The following is a 17,313-nucleotide window of genomic DNA, read 5'->3' as shown; positions in this document are numbered from 1 at the left end:
AAATTTCTAACTTGCTCCATGTTTTGAAGAAAGCAATGTAACAGCTCAGGTGACAATTTTAACTTTATTTCAAACATGTCAATATTCCAAAAATTGAAGCTTACATCAAAGAAGACCAACAACTCCAGAGTCTTGCTGGTGTAACCAGCAGAACTGTTTGGGTTACACAATGGTATAAAGAGCGACCCTCGACTCCCCTTCTTACCTTTCTGCTTCCGGCTGCCATTTGAATCACTACAGAGGTATGTAGTATACCAACAGTTCTCTATGGTAAAACCTACTTCTTTCATTTGAGACCCAGTTTGCTACTAAGCGTATGTATATTACAGACTGCCCCTGGCCTGTGCTCATATGTGGACTTAATACCAGCATGATCGTCTGCCTGGTCACTGTCAGACCTGGACTAAAGGAGGACTCAGGTGTAGATAATTTATCAACTGGGTGTAACTTTATTTGGATAACTCCAACACTGAGTGACTATGAAAATAAAACTAGAGTCAAAAATAAAGATACGTTTTCAAGAATATACTCTACAAAACCTCTCAGAAGAGGGAAAAAAAAAACATAAAAGCAAAGAGGAAAAAGTTAACAGAAAATCACTCCACAAAAAGGAAGGACAAAAGCTAAATCCGCTATGAAACTGAACAGAAAACAATGACCATAAACTACAAAATTAAAAAAAAAAAAAAAAAAATCACTCACATGGAGGCAAAAAACTACAAGAACACGTTACGTGAGGAAGCAAGGTAGCTCAAGGACTGTGGAAAAGACTGCCTGGGGTGAACGAAACACTCTGGTGCAAGACAAAGGGAGACGCAGACAATATATACACAGGGTAATGGGGAACAGGTGGAAACAATCAGGGCGGGGAAGACAATCAGACCGGTGACACATGAGGAAAGGCAAGTGACCTGAAACGAGAGGAGAGTTATCTTTCAAAATAAAACAGGAAATGACAAGACAAGACAAAAACCCAGCTTGACCTCACCACGTGACACTTTTTAAGACGTTTCATTGAATCGTTTGTGAGTTTTATAGAGAAACTGTTTTAGTATAATGTCTCTGTAGAAGCATTTGTTAAGAATCATTTCACAGAATGATCAAAGGTATTTGTCATTTGAAAAGTTGCTTAGAAGCGTCAGATGTACAGCTGCATCATTCTTTTTCACACATTTTATCTTTTTGTGGCATTGAGGTGTGTTACTTTAAAGACATCATCATTGTCAAATGGAATCGCAAGAGTAATCTCTCTACAAGAGCAATACAGTGTTTCAGTGTTTGTCATTTCACACTTGATACAGATCTAAATGACAGTAACACTGTTCCGGCCAGAGCTGTTGGAAAAAAGAGATTTTTCCACTTTATTTTACAGCCAGTAGTGACAAGGTGACTTTGCTGGGTTGAAACCATATCAGATACCTCATTGCGGATAACAGTTTAAAGGCACAACCTCCCTTGATCATGCACCTTGGCTGTAATTTGTACTGAGTGAAAGAGACTCTCTTCGTGTTTCTCTCACAGTCCTCCATCACTGTGTGAAATGAACTGCAAATCTAAATGAATTCTTGAGAGAATCGCTGCCACTCACACTAAATTTGTCTGCTTCATCTTGTCCTGGTCACAGTTGGATTTTCCATTACATGCACTGTATCAATGTACATGTATTGATATTCAGAGCACGAGGCTGCTACCCAGCTGCCCCTACTATACCAGCTTTTATTCTTATATTCTGAATATTATTCTCATAGCGTGTTCATCTGTAAATAATGAAATCATTATCACTATTATAAAAGGTCAACCTCTATAATGATGAACTGTATGCACTGCAGTTTAACGTATCACCATGTGTTTGTTTGGTTTCCACTCCACTAGCAATCTTCTTACAAGCATTCATGGAATTAACACCCCGAATGTGCCATATTCATCAACCGTTAAATTGCCTCACATGAAAAGTGAAATTGTCTGTGTAATGCAATCAATTAAGAGATGCAGTTTGAAAAGTGGAATGAAAATGAGTGTTCACACAGACGCTGCTCCACAGAGCTTTTTTCCTCCTCTACTATCTGTTGGCTGAGAACAGGATATAATTGTATTGTGTGTGAATAGACTTTGGCCAACTCAAAGCCTTTATTTGATCAGAAAGGGTCTGTCCAATGAATGGATTCCCCCCCCAGCCCTGCAGTTGCTCACTAGTTCTGAAGATCTGCCCTGCTGCTGACTGCTGGACTAGTGCCACAACAGATTCATCCAAGACTATTCACTGGACAAGTCTAAGCCCAGAGAAACTGGCAGTTATATAGTGCTGTATACAAAGCAGGGTCACAGGCTCTAGAGTTTGTGGTGGATTTAAGTTTGAGTAGAATTGCATGACTCATTTGTAATCATGCAGACTGAGGCTCTGATTTCTATCATGATGGCACAGTGCCTTCCCATCCCTCAGAAACGCAGTACACTGATACAGTGGCTGTTACTGGTCAGATTACTTCAGGAGGACTACACTAAATTGAACACTGTGAGTAATTCCACTTAATAATTTTCTCATTATCATAAAACCAATTGCATACCAGAAGACAGAAACTTACCTTGGAGAATATTTTGCACATATGCAGCCAAATTAAATAGAACACAGTGGGTAAATTTTGCATACAGCTCTGGACTGAATAAATGTCTGGCGAAACAAATGCCATGTTTTCCACCAGACACGCGTGGCTGTAAATGTCTGCATGAGTTTGTCTACAGCCCTCGTCCATTTCTCAATGCATATTTATGCTCCCAGATGCATATTTTTCCAGCTGCAGCTGGAATATTATGCATCCATTAGTGTCCATTAGTATTCTGTTTTGCACCCCGATGCAAGTTTTGTGCAAATGTCAGGCTGGCCTCTGCTGTTCTGTAATCCCCCTAATCGCCACGTAATGACCTAATTAGTTCAGTTTCACTCCAATCAGCGTTAAGTGCTTAAAGATGAGGGTCATCCTCCGATACTCGATGTTTGAGTTTAATAAGAAGGCAAATTGGTTCTCTTGTTCATATTCGCTTACTGACATGCTTGTAAATCATACAGCTTTTCAGGAGCATTTCAGAGCCAAGTGTTAAAATAGAGTGTCTAGACATGAACATACAGTGTGTCACTTTGGTCATGATCACAGTATGAACCACACTACCACACTGAACCACAGCATCTTTACCCAGACACACAGAAAACAAGCAGCACTCCTATGCTGGAATACTATTTGTCACTAAGTTTGTGTTATGTGCTATGTTTGTTAGTACCCTGTAACAGTTATTCGCACTAAAGCAGGCTGTTTTTCAGTTGGAATACATATGTTAGTTAGACACAGCCCAGGGTTTGGGACTGCTTCTGTCTCCCCAACTCTGCCGAAGTGAATAAAGGGAAGAAGAGGTCTGATGCTCATTCTTGCCTCGCCTCTCATCTTTATGTTTTCTTAGCTATACCTCCCACTCGCACTGTTCACCACACTGGGTGTATGGGTAAACATAATGATTTCAATATGTGTGTGAGAGGCAACTAACTTGGAATGGGGTGAGTTCTCCTTTCTACATCTCGTGAGGTGGAGAAGGGGGATATATCTCCCAGGTCCATTAGTACAAGTAGGATCAATCTGAGTACTGAGAATAGTAGCAGCAGCACATAGAGTACAGTGCAAGTTACAGGGCAGAAAAATATATTTGCCCCACTGCCAATCACAATGATGTTACACTGCAGCTCAGGTCAGTTTGTCACTGACATATAGTATTTACTCTTGGTACTGACCAGGCACCAACACAAGTTGGGTCCTTTTTTCCTTCCATTCTCATTATCATCTTCTGGTCTTTTAGCCTAACTGTGCCTGGTGCATAAGATGGTAATGATTCTGTCTATGTCCAGTGGTGTACAGACATCTGGAATATCAGGACAAATTCCGCTAGGCCATAAAGTTTCCTCACTGGTTTTCTTTGTGTGCAGGTCATATGATGTGTGCACGAGAGGATACTACGTCATTGAGATATCATATGTCACAGGCTCCACTGTATCCTACTCTGTTACTTCTGTTGGGGCTGTAAAATGGTGAATAAATAGTTTTGACTGTCACAACCCCTTTGAAATGATTCAATCAGAATTTAATCCAGTCAGCCTGATAACATTTGGAAAGCCCATAAGAGCCAAATGATATTATTATAATATTTATTCCCTATTTAAGTTAGCAAAGGGCCAAAGTCTTTGTAATGTAATGGGCATTCTGTACAGTATAGGCAGAGCATGTACACCAGACTAGTGCAAAGTAGTGCTCAGCAGCTATATGGCCAATGAAAGACTTGTTTGTTATTGATTATCATTTACCATACAACATGACATAAAATGTGATGAACTGTGTTTGAACTCATACAGATTCAACCCAGGCAACATTCTTCCATTGTGGGGCATCTTCTATACAGTACCTCCCCATTTATGTCCATTTCTTTTAATAAACTGCTTGATGGACTGGGGTGGAAATTCTGTCCGCTCAGCATAGGGCACATGGCCAGTTATCTCATCACATCAACCTTCTGGAGTCACTAAAGTACAGAAAGTTCTTCTTCCCAGCTCAGTTACCAGCTTACGAAGGAAGACTCAGTTAATCCTTGTTCCCTGGAGCCCGGCAGCTCTTTGTTCCAGGAAAGGATTAATAATAATAATACATCATCTTTTGGTTTGTCTTTGAAGAAAATAGAGTGTCAGTCTACCCAGTTAGTTAAAACACTTTACTGGAATCCAGTACTCAAAATCCTGATGTGGATCAGTTCAGTCACACAGCATCCAACTGTTCCTACTGGGTCATTCAATGATAAGTTAAGTTAAAGTTTAATGATCCCACACCGGGGAACTTCATTTGTCACAATAGCTCATATACACAAGGTTGATAATAAATTATTCACAAGTAAGAAATATAAAAAAAATCATGAAGTCATGCTGGTGTTAATGTTATATGTCAGTGCAGGAGTACAGAAAAAAACAAAGTATAAAACATAAATAAAACACAGATAAAAGGGATAAAACATGAAAGACAGCGCATATAGCCACAAACATACAGTATATACAGAGCACAGTCCATTAATTATTTCATGTGGTCATTTAGGGCAGTGATGCCGTTAGCATAGAAGCTGTTTTTTAGTCTGTTTGTGGGGGTTTACATTGTCCTGTATGACCTGCCTGAGGGTAACTGATCAAATAGGATGTGGCTGGGGTTGGATGGGTCCTTGATAACGTTCTGGGGTCTTTTGTGGCAGCAGGAGCTGTAGAGCTCTTCCTGGGAGGGTAAGAGGCAGCTGATGATTTTCTGGGCGTATGTCAGGATGCTCTCTATGGAACATCGTTAGAAGGACACAAGCAGCTTCCGGGAGAGGTGATTCCCTAGGAAGAGGATCCTGTGGATCCTCAGGAAGTAGTCTCTGCCGTGCCTTCTTTACCAGCTCTCTGGTGTTAGCGCTCCAGCTGAGGTTCCCCTGTATGTGCACGCCCAGAAACTTGAAAACTGAGACCCCCTCCACACAGTCCACTCTGATGACAAGGGGCTGAATGTCTGTTTTGTTTTTTCTTTTATAATGCTGTTGCTGGTGTCAGCAAGGGTACAGTCATGTATATAAAGTGTGTAGAGCAGGTAGCTGAGCACACAGGCCTGTGGGGAGCCAGTGCTGAGGCGAAGGGTTGATGAGGTGTAGGGCCCTATTCTCACTCTCTGGGGCCTATCAGACAGGAAGTCCTCTATCCATAGGCAGAGTGAGTGAGGTAGGCCCAAGTCCAACAGGTTGGTCAACAGTCGTGGGAGGGTGGTGTTGAACACAGAGCTGAAGTCCACAAACAGCAGCCTGGTGTAGCTCCCCCTCTGCTTAAGGTGGATCAGGGCAGTGTGTTGTGGCTAACGCAGCCTCTGAAGACCAGTCCTGACCAGGCACGGACTGAAAATCTGGCATACCGTGCATTTGCCCGGTAGGCCGACATGCTATTTGGGCAATGAGTCCCAATATTTTTATTTTTTAATTTTTTTAATATTGGTCTGACTGGCCCATAACCAGTAGATCACACAGCCCAAACACACTGTTGAACAACCACCCCGTTCGCTTTGGTCCCGCCTACAGGCAAAAAAAAAAAAAAAAAAAAAAAGGCTGCGCAACACTTTGTTTCCTTACCACCGGCTTACTGACTGACAGGGGACTGGCCCAATCATATCATGAAACAACCCCCTTTGGCTTGGTGCGCCGGTGTGCAGTTTATTGATGGGTGAAACGTTATCAGTTAGAGATGGAAAGAAAACACAAAGGTGGCGCAGAAAAACTCCACGACAAAAAGAAGCTTGCTCTTCAGGCAGAGCTGCGAAGTGTGTTAAAATCACTGATATGTTTGCCACAGCAGGGCCTCCATCAGCTCCCGGTGCTGATGACAGTGGTGCCGGTGGCAGTGGCACTCAACAGGAGCATGTTGTTGAACCTGCGGTAAGCTGGACTACTGTCAGAACATGTATGAAATGCAACGAGTAGGATAAATCAAATCAAATCAAATCAATTTTATTTGTATAGCCCAAAGTCACAAAGTACATTGGCCTCAGAGGGCTTTACAATCTGTACAGGGAGTGACACCCTCTGTCCTTAGACCCTCGGTTCGAGTGAGGAAAAACTTGCCCACAAAAAACCTTTAACAGGGAAAAAAGGTGGAAGAAACCTCAGGAAGAGCCACAGATATGGTAGTAATAATGACAGTAATAATATATGTAGTGGGCGCGTGTATATATATATATATATATATATATATATATATAATATATATATATATAGATAGATTAGATAGATAGATAGATGATAGGATAGATGAAGAGAGAGAGGAGAGAGAGAGAGAGAGAGGAGAGAGAGAGAGAGAGAGAGATATTTCGGTAAGGGAGATGTGTGCATCTCAACCAATACCGTGCCTGGCTGGCATAACCCTCGGTGGGGTCCCCCGGCAGTGTAATCCTATGGCAGCATAACTAAGGGATGACCTGAGCCAGCCCTAACTATAGGCTTATCAAAAAGGAAAGTCTTAAGTCTATTCTTAAAGGTGTTGACCGTGTCTGCCTCCCGAACCCAGAAAGGTAGTTTGTTCCACAGAAGAGGAGCCTGATAGCTGAAAGCTCTGGCTCCCAATCACTTTGGAAACTATAGGAACCACAAGGAACCCAGCGTCCTGAGAGCGCAGTGTTCTAGAGGGGTAGTAGGGTATTATGAGCTCTTTTAGATACGATGGTGCCTGACCATGAAGAGCTTGTAAGTAAGGAGAAGAATTTAAAATCTATTCAGATTTAATAGGCAGCCAATGCAAGGAAGCCAAAATGGGAGAGATGTGATCTCTGATCTTGTTCGGTCAGAACACGTGCAGCAGCATTGAATTAACTGCAAAGTCCTAAGAGACTTATTAGAGCAGCCTGATAACAAAGAGTTACAATAGTCCAGCCTTGAAGTAACAAATGCGTGGACTAGTTTTTCTGCATCCGCTGAGAGACAATGCGTCCGATTTTAGCGAGTTTACGTAAGTGGAAGAATGCAGTCCTCGAAATTTGTTTTATGTGGACGTTAAAGGACAAATCCTGATCAAAACAAACTCCAAGATTCTTTACAGTGGAGCGGGGAGGCCAGGGTGATCCCATCTAAAGTAACTAAGTCTCTAGAAAGAGAGTTTCTGAGGTGTTTGGGTCCAATTACAAGAACTTCAGTTTTGTCTGAATTTAACATAAAAAAATTGTAGGTCATCCAACTTTTTATATCCTTGGAGTTTAGTTAACTGATTGGTTGCATCAGGCTTGATCGATAAATATAATTGGGTGTCGTCAGCATAACAATGAAAATGATAAGAGTGATTTCTAATAATGTTCCCTAAAGGAAGCATATATAAACTAAATAGAAGTGGTCCAAGTACAGAACCTTGTGGGACTCCATGACAAACTTTGGTCTGCATGGACGATTCATCATTGACGTGACGAGATCGATCTAAAAAATACGATTTAAACCATCTTAGGGCGGTTCCTTTGATGCCAATTGATTTTCCAGTCTCTGTAAAAGAATTGATGGTCAATGGTGTCAAATGCAGCACTAAGATCAACAGGACAAGTACAGAGATGAGTCCTTTGTCTGATGCCATTAGGAGGTCATTTGTAACTTTGACTAATGCGGTTTCTGTGCTATGATGCACTCTAATCCTGACTGGAAATCCTCAAATAGACTATTGTTATGGAGAAAGTCACACAGCTGATTAGCTACAGCTTTTCAGGTATCTTAGACAGAAAGGGAAGGTTTGATATCGGTCTGTAGTTGGCTAAGACCTCTGGGTCTAGAGTGGGCTTTTTAAAAAGAGGTTTAATTACAGCTACCTAAAGGACGGTGGTACATATCCTATAATAAAGACAGATTAATCATATCCAATAACGAATTACTAGCTACAGGTAAAACATCCTTGAGCAGCCTGGTTGGGATGGGGTCTAAGAGACAGGTTGACGGCGTTTACGCTGCAGAATGATTAAAGTTATTTGATGAAGGTCGATGGGGAGAAAAACAGTCTAAATACATAACAGGTTTTACAGCTGTTTCAAAACTTGCTGTATCAGAATGCAGATCAATGCCTGTTGAGGGCAAGAGGTGATGGATTTTGTCTCTAATAGTTTAAATCTTATCATTAAAGAAGCTCATAAGTCATTGCTTCTAGACCTAAAGGAATAGATGGTCAGTAGAGCTGTGATTCTCTGTTAGCCTGGCTACAGTACTGAAGAGAAACCTGGGGTTGTTCTTATTCTCCTCAATTAAAGAAGAGTAATAGGCTGCTCTGGCATTACGGAGAGCCTTCCTGTATGTTTTGGATTATCTTGCCAGACTAGATGAGATTCTCCAGTTTAGTGGCACGCCATTTGCGTTCAGATTTACATGCCTCTTGCTTTATTTACGGTCTGCTGGCTATACCATGGTGCTAGCCTTCTTTGTTTAATTATCTTCTTTTTCAAGGTGCAATAGGTTTAGAGTTGTCCGTAATGAGCCTGTAACTATCAACAAGATGGTCTATTTGTGGGTGGCTAAAGGAGGTAGACAAGTTCTCTGTTACAGTTAGACCTGGCATTGAATTCAATGCTGAAGGAATCACTTCCTTAAATTTGGCCAGCACTATCAGATAAACATCTGCTGTGAAGCTTCTACACAGGCTTTGTCCGGTAGTATGAACTCAAGGTTATTAAATGGTCAGACAGGGAGTTCTGTGGGAGACTTTATATTATCAATTTCAATGCCCTTGAAAGAAACAAGTCAAAAGTGTGGTTCAGACATGAGTCGGTTTATTACACTTTGACAAACACATTGAGTCTAATAGAGAGATAAAAGCAGTACTAAGACTATCATTGTGTTGTCCACATGAATGTTAAAATCACCTACAATAATACTTTATCTGTTTTAAGGATCAACGCTGATGCAAATTCTGCAAATTCAGATAAAAATTCAGAATAAGGACCTGGAGCTCGATATACTGTAACAAATAAAATTGGCTGCGAAGTTTTCCAGGTTGGGTGAGTGAGGCTAAGAACAAGGCTTTCAAATGAATTATAATTTAGTTTAGGTTTAGGATTTATTAATGACTTGAGTCAAATATGGCTCCAAATCCACCACCTCGACCAGTACTTCGAGAACATGAGTATTATAATGACTCGGAGGAGTGGATTCATTTAAGCTAACATTTTCATCCTCCTGCAGCCAGGTTTCAGTGAGACAGAACAAGTCAATATCTAGTCAGATATTAATTCATTGACTAGGACACTTTAGATGACAAGACCTGATATTCAATAGTCCACATTTAATTCTCTTATTTTGGACTGTTGGAGTGTTGATTTAATTTTTATTAAGTTTTTATGATGAACTCCTCTTCTGTTTGTTTTATCTTTTAATAATGTAGGTGGACGGGGGACAGACACAGTCTCTATACTAAAGGACTGGGTGGGCAACTGCTCTAATGAGGCAGAGAAGCGTGTAAGCATGCATCTGCTTCCTGGTCTCAACTCTGGGTTGTCGACATGGTTTTGGTCAGCTATATAACTTGGCCATATTTCTAGATATGAGAGCTGCTCCATCCAAAGTGGGATGGTGCCGTTCTCCTAATCAGACAGGTTTTCCCCAGAAAGGTGTCCAATTATCTATGAAGCCCACATCTTTGCTGGACACCACCTCGACAGCCAGCGGGTGAAATGACGACATGCGGCTAAAATGTCATCACTGGTCACATTGGGAGAGGACCAGAGAAAACTAGCATAAACTACGATAAAGCCACCCAACCCTTGTGAATATGTATAAAATGTCAATCAAATAATTCTGTCTATTGCCCTACGGCCAAGTTGGTTAGTTTAATGCAGGTGAAATGGGCATTAGCGTTACTTTGACTGTAAGACATTGTAGGCTACACTGGCTGGATGAGAAAATAAGCCTAGCTTAGTAGCCTACTTTCATTCTAAACAAAATAGTCTTTTTATGTGAGAACTTGTTCCCATTCACCAACAATAACAATAAGTCAGTGGGCAGCATTCTAATTTCTTATTAGACTATTATTGTTTGTGGGGTAAGTACTAGGCTAGCCTACTGATAAGTGGCTTTTTTGTCCTGCAAATATAGCAGTTCTTTATGTAGCCTAGATGGTAGGGACAATGTGGCTACATAACTGATAGAAATCTCACTTTAATTTTCGGGGGAACCTGTATGTCCTGCCGGAACGTTTGCAGCTGGTTACTCGATGGACGCCTGGGAGAGTGGCGGGTCGTGTGTTGGCAGCTCTTTCTGTGGAGGAGGTTGAAGACATCTATCTATTCGGATTGTTGATGACAAGTGTCTTGCTGATTGGAGCGGGCATGGCACTTGATTCATCGAGGCATGCAGAAAACGCGCAGCCGTGCAAAGTCCCATAAAGCTGCCGGCAATGATTGAAGCACTGAGCACAGCTGTCGGAAACCTGAATGGGGCCGTGAACCGGAATATGGATAACATCACAGTGCTGGAACGCAAAGTTGATGACATCACAGAGACTATGAACCGGAACCGGTCACCATTACAGGATCGATGGAAAACATCAAGAAAAACCAGGATTGGGCTACATCATGGAGAAGCTGACAGTTTTGCAAAGGCAAATGGATCGTTTTGGAGACCAAGCTGGCTGAGAGAGCCTGTAGCGAGAAAAGATGCAGCTACGGGGCCCCAAGACCAACAATTCCAATCTTATCTTGACCTCCCCCACACCTGCAGAGCCTTGGCCAAGGCTTCTGCTGGAATAACAACTCCCCCGGATGATCACTACAGCGAGACGCTCTTTGCCCTACTCCCCTATCTCCCACTGACACTTGTTGACTGTTCTGCCATGGCCTGATCAAGGCTGTCTCCATAGCAACTGCCATGCCATCGCCATAACATCTGCAGACTCAGACTCCATGATACGGACAGGACGGGACACGTCTCCAGGCCTACGCACACATGCACAGACTTACAGATATGCTTTCACTGCCCTACCCCCATCCCCCCAGCCTGACAAGGCGGGTCTGTGTGTCCAGCGCCCTCTGACTGCAGGACCGGATGGCTGCGTGTCCGTGCTGGGATTACTCAAACCCCCTATCCCCTATCCCCTGTTGCTGATGATGTGTCTCATGTTGTAGAGTGTATTTTATTGTGCTATAACTGCGTGAGGTGTTTTTTGTCCTGCTCCCAGAGTGTACTCCTTACAGGAGCACAGACTGGGGGTTGTTCTTTTTTTTTCTCCTCCCCATGTTGTATCCCTTTTTTTCTTTCTTTTCCTTTGGCTACCATACACTGTCCTGCCCTCCCCCATTTGTCATATTACATGTATTATTTGTATGGACAGACTGGTCTGCCATTTCGTTGTACTGTACTTGTACTGTTACAATGACAAATAAAGCCCATCATCATCATCATCATGGTGGACTTGATAGTGACTAGTTGAAGTTCCTGGTGAAGACCCCAGCCCGTGCTCAACAGAGTCCTTCAGCACATGCCCCTGAACTGCATCAGGCCCTGCAGCCTTTCCTCGGTTTGACCACCCTCAGTGTGCACCTCACCTCGTTCTCCTCCACAGTGGGTGGCTGCTGGGGCTGTAGACAGGATGCAGTTTTCTCTGGTGGATCCACCTCGAAACGGGCAAAGAAATGGTTGAGTTCCTCTGCCAGCGAAGCATCACCAACCAACTCAGATCCTCCGGGTTGTAGCTGGTGATGCCTGGACCTCCTGCCTTGAATTGTTGCTTACAGGTAGTGCTCCAATCTTCCTCTTGTCGCCCCTACTGATGCCTCTCTTAAGGTCAGATTGGCCAGCACTGTATTTTGCCTCATCACCAGACCTGAAAGCAGTCTTGCTGTCCTGAGCAGGCCCTTGTACTTATCTTGTCATCCACGGGCTTCTGGTTAGGACACACCTAGATGTGCTTGTCCACAGTGACAGTGATCATTCATTAATGTAATGACTAACTGCTTTGGCAAATGTTTGTCTTTTTCATGGACCTTCCAGGACTATGTCCTGTAGGTCAGGTTGAATATAAATTTGAATAAGGGTTTGGAATAATGATTAGAATTGTAAGATTAGGGGGCGGTGTTTAGCTTAGTTGGTAGAGCAGCCGCCCCATGTGTGAAGGCTCAATCCTTGCTGTGGAAGCCCAGGGTTCAAATCTGACCTGTGGCTCTTTCCCACATGTCATTCCCCATCTCTCTCCCGCCACTCTTATCCTATTGCATGTCTCTATCAGAAATAAAGCTCGAAAAGGCCAGATATATTGATATTGATATTTCTTAAAAATCATATTCCTTACTAACTGATGATGAAGAAAACTCTATCCACAGGATAGAGACACAAAAACTACTGTTTCCAAGGTTAAAGCTAAACTTTCACAATGCAGACATTCCATACATCTTAACAAGTCAAACATACAATGCTTTTGTCAATCTGTCCTTCCAGCCCAGCAGCACTGTCAGAGATATTGGTCACCCATGTCCATACGTAACCTGATTATCAACACTCAGCTGTGTCAGTTGTGACAAGAGGCACCATAGAGGGAAATGCAGCTTGTTATGAGAGGCTGAGAGCAGATGGCAAGCTGATTGAAAGGATTAGTACAAATTGTGGGAGGCTGTTACCTATAAATGCATGGAAATATATCAAAGAAATGGGAAGCAGGTGAAAGTAGCAGGTATTAGGAAACAGTGTGTGTGTGTGTGTGTGTGTGTGTGTGTGTGCAGCTGCCTCAGTGAACAAGGTGAATGCGATATGGGTCCGGGGAGAGCCGATGATGTATTAATGAAACAGGAAATGCATCTGCTTCTTCTGCAGCTTTGGGGCCCCAACAACACCTTGAGGCAGGAAGCAGTGAAAACACCATCTGCCAGTCTCATCCTAAATAATAGCTGGACGTGAATGGATGCAATCCACCCAAAATACAGCAGGAGTCTAAAGAAGATCAGTCTATTTGGAAATGAAAATATTATCAGTATTGTATTGTTACCAAGGACTGATTTATGCACTGATGGTGTGGTGATAAACTGTGAGTGTCAGAATTTATGAACTTATTCCATACAGACACATTTCATTTGAAGGGGGGAAACTGATTTATTACTTGAGATCTTGCTGAACAAGGCTCTAAATCACAAGGCAATCATGAGAGCATATCCTCTTGACATCCATAAGGACGGTGAATAACATGGCTCAGTGTCCGCTAATATAATTGTAGTCGTGATCCATATGTGACAAAGCAAACAGCCTTTCAGGTTCATTTTTAACCTGGCTGAATTCTTGATTTCAATATGAATTTTGATCACAACACTACAGTATATATTACAGCTTTTCTGCGTGTTCACAAAATCATCAAACCATGGTTTTCAAAATGCACATACATTCAATTTATTCAATTCCAATTTCAATTTTGTATAGCGCCATATCATAACAAACGTTGTCTCATGACACTTTTCATACCGAGCAGGTCTAGACCGTACTCTTTATAATTGAAGATGGAATACAGATAAAGAGTTTTTCATCATGAAAGTGTGGATTATGAATAAAATAATAAACACACATGAGCAGTATGTAGTGCTGTGATGCGTGAACACTGATGGTGTTGTAAAGAGTCCAGTAGAGCTCAGTGTGATGAGTGGGAGGATGTGCAGTATTTACTGTAACTTAATCCCATGTACATACAGTATTGGGTGGTTACTAAAAATATAATCATTTACACACTATATACAGTCTGGAAACCACTGCAAAATATCAGCTCCCTGGTTTTACTATTTATGTGTTTGAGTAAAAAAAAACAAAACATTTGTGATATTCTCTAAAAATACTGACAGCGTTTCTGCTTTCCACATTTCAAAGAAAGATTTGGTTCAGGTAAATACCTTATCAGACCTTATCAGTAGAATGAGGAGTGCCTGTGCTCAAAGAACACCCAAATAGAATGACTACCCAGCATGACAAGATGCCGATTTAAGAAAAAATTGAATGTTTTTTTTCCTAGACATTGTCACTGTCACATCTTTTGTATTAAGTGGTGTGATGGAAAAGACGTGTGGTTTAGCCAGTTTACAGTTTAGAGGAATTTGCAGATTTGAACAGCTGGCTTAACATTGGCCTCAGTGACACCCCCAGCATGACCTCATTGGTCCTAAATTGAAAATTGCTCAGATGTTGGGTTGGGTTGCAATTTTTAAAATTAAAGAGGTGCTTATGGAATAATCTGTGGCTTACTACAAGAAAAAACAACAATATGACAACATTGATTTTATAGTTGTATTTTAATGCGCATGATGAAGGTGGATATATAATCTGGATACCAAGTGAAATGTGTGTGAGGAGAATAATTACAGAATCAGTAATCAGTTCTCTGCTGCCTCATTGTTTTTGGAAATTACAACTTCTGTGGGGAAGCAGCAGATTCCATCTAGCAATGTTCTCACTTTTATTTTATTTTTATTCTCTATATAATATCTTGTTTCATGCTTTCTTGTTATTTTTAACTTCCTGCTATTTCTATTTGGATTTAGCTGAATGTTCATATTTTACCCTGAGTTGATTATTGGGTTATTCAGACAACCTGCTACACAGGGTGTGGGGGACTGAGTAAAAAATTAAGAGCAGCTTGGTGCATATACCCTTTTGGCCAATCAGAATGTGACAACGCCCCTTGTTTAGTGCTTAAGAGAGGTGGGAAAATGACATGCACTGTTTCTTCCTGATCCTTCTTCCACACAGTGAACGCTCAAAATCTCTGCTCTTTAGGCCTCATCACTGTTTTCACGTGATTGAAGATGGTTGTGTAGTCAAACATGGTTTAGTGACCCCCTTTGGTTACCTCATAGCTATTTATGCTAGAGTATGCCTGTGCCTTGATTGATTTTTTTTTTTTGAAACCCCCCCACCTGTCTTCATTGTAAAGGGACATGAAAGACTTTTCCAAACAATTTCATATTCCTGTGGTTGGGAAATAATTCTGGGTCTCAATCTGGTCAACTGAATGTGGGGGGAATCCATACTGCCACAGCACTTTACAATTATGCAGAAGTCCAAGTAGAATTTCTTTTTCCTTGCCTGTAGTACAGAAATGAAAGCTGGACTTTTGATAGCAGCTGTGATTCAGAATATGTACAAAAGGAAACACCGATTAGAGATAGAATACTTTCCAAAACCTAAACGCTTTTTTCTCAGGAAATGTTTTTTGGTTATGTACAAAAGTAGTGCCTTTCAGCAGTCAGACCTGTGTAGGGTGATCAATCTGGAGCTCTAGCAGTGACTCTATCAGCATTTCATTTTGACATATGCTTTTCTTGACTTTGGATTAAAGCTGCTCAATTGTGTTTGCCACAAGAGAACAAAGGACACTCTCAATTCAATCAAAAGCAGGGATGCAGAATCAATAACTCTTGACTCATAGTCAATTTTTTCTTTTTCGATGATTTGCTGTGTGTGACAACAGAGCACTACTCACCCCAGGTCTATAAATGATTATACCACATGCACTGGGGCATGAATGGAATCATCTGGTGGCAGTTTGTTGTGTTCAAGCCACCATTAGACTGCACAGCTCCTGATTCAGTAACAACACAAATCATTGGTGAAGCAAGAAGATAAAAGAAAGTGGGTGCGAGTTTTCCTAAGTCTTTCTCTCCCAGCCAGCCCGGCCACCCCAGCATTGCTTTGGCTTTGCCGAATGTGCGTGCAGACAAATGAAACACATTTGTACGATTCCTTTTTAAAACGAGTGTGCGTCCGGAGAACGACCCATAAACCATTCTTGGTGAAGAAGAAACTCATCATGCCGCTAAAAAGATCTACTTCCGACAGACAAGGATGTTTCTGACTAGAGCAACGAAGAAATGCAGAATTTACAGCAGGAGAGTCACACATCTCTGATATGTGAGACGCCTGTTTCATCTCTTCAGAATCAAGATTGAACGTGGATGCTCCAAAGAGCGTAAGTCTGTGTCGATGCAAGTGCCCCGTTTGGTTCTCTGCATGGGGAAGGTTCTGGAGCCGCAGGTAGCTTGGGTACTATGTGTTCATATGAAACGAGTGAGCTTTGGATGTATCGAGGAATAAGAGGGTGAAACAGGGGGCTCTGTCTGCTGTAGGGATGCTGAGTTCCAATGGACTGGGCAGTGTGAGACTGGGTGATTTCAAATCAATTGGCCTTAATCAGCCAGAACGGGCATCCCCAGGATCTGGAAGGTCCTGTAGCCATTAAACAGCCCAGATGGAGCGCGAGACCAAGCTACTTTCAAAGTGGTCTGGCAATCGAGAACCTGTCCCTCGGTGTGGTCTTATGAGCCGCTCTCGGGAGAGGGAGAGATCTGCGACGACATGCTCGCGGTAACGTATTGTGTCACTTCCTGTTATCGGGTTGTTTGCCCCACGGTGCTCTCTGCTCACCTGAACAGATTTTCGTATTTCTCACATCCAGCGACATCTACTTCTTCGGCACTCTCCTTTGACTTGGTCTGTCTGTGCCGAACAGGTCTCTTAACTCTAGTAACCACTATCTGATAGTTTCCCCGTTTTTGTTAGCCACACTAACTAGCCTAGCTATAGCAATGGCGCTCTTCTCTCCTCCTCTCTCCTGTTCCTGCTCTCTCCTGCCCTGTGTGCCACGTGTTCAGTTACTCCTCGTCCTCCTTTAGTGATAATGGTACTTGTAATAAATGTTAGTTTATTTGTAGCTTGGAGGCGAGGGGTCATGAGTTAGAGGCACGGTACCGCACCACCGACCAGTCCAGTAGCTCAGATCGTTAGCCAGTCCCCTGTAGC

Source organism: Larimichthys crocea, chromosome XVI (assembly GCF_000972845.2).
Source record: "Larimichthys crocea isolate SSNF chromosome XVI, L_crocea_2.0, whole genome shotgun sequence".
Classification (NCBI taxonomy): domain Eukaryota; kingdom Metazoa; phylum Chordata; class Actinopteri; family Sciaenidae; genus Larimichthys; species Larimichthys crocea.
Note: the sequence above shows the minus strand (reverse complement) of the source record.